Raw genomic sequence first — 365 nt, forward strand, 5'->3', positions numbered from 1 at the left:
ACAACGATCGACCGACCGTAAGAGGCTTGGTCATGTGACCGTCCAGGATTATTCGGTGATGAGTTGTAGTGAATGAGATGTACTTTGAACATGTGCGGTTGACGTACTATCGGGTCCCACAAGAAGCATTCCTTGTCGGGAGATGGCTTAAGGATGGGTCGATCATGTGTTGAGAAATACATTTGCATTTGACTTTGACTAGGAATGCATCGCATTGTGACCATGAAGTAGTGGAGAGGAAATAGACGGGACTACTTAGAGCACCGTGATGTAAGTAGGAACGACACTGATTGGACGGTGATTCGCTAACAATGTCTTGAGGGAGAGTCTGGGTGAGACGAGTCCCTTGTATTCCTAGGGAGGTA

This window comes from Lupinus angustifolius, chromosome LG01 (genome assembly GCF_001865875.1).
Source record: "Lupinus angustifolius cultivar Tanjil chromosome LG01, LupAngTanjil_v1.0, whole genome shotgun sequence".
Taxonomy (NCBI): Eukaryota; Viridiplantae; Streptophyta; class Magnoliopsida; order Fabales; family Fabaceae; genus Lupinus; species Lupinus angustifolius.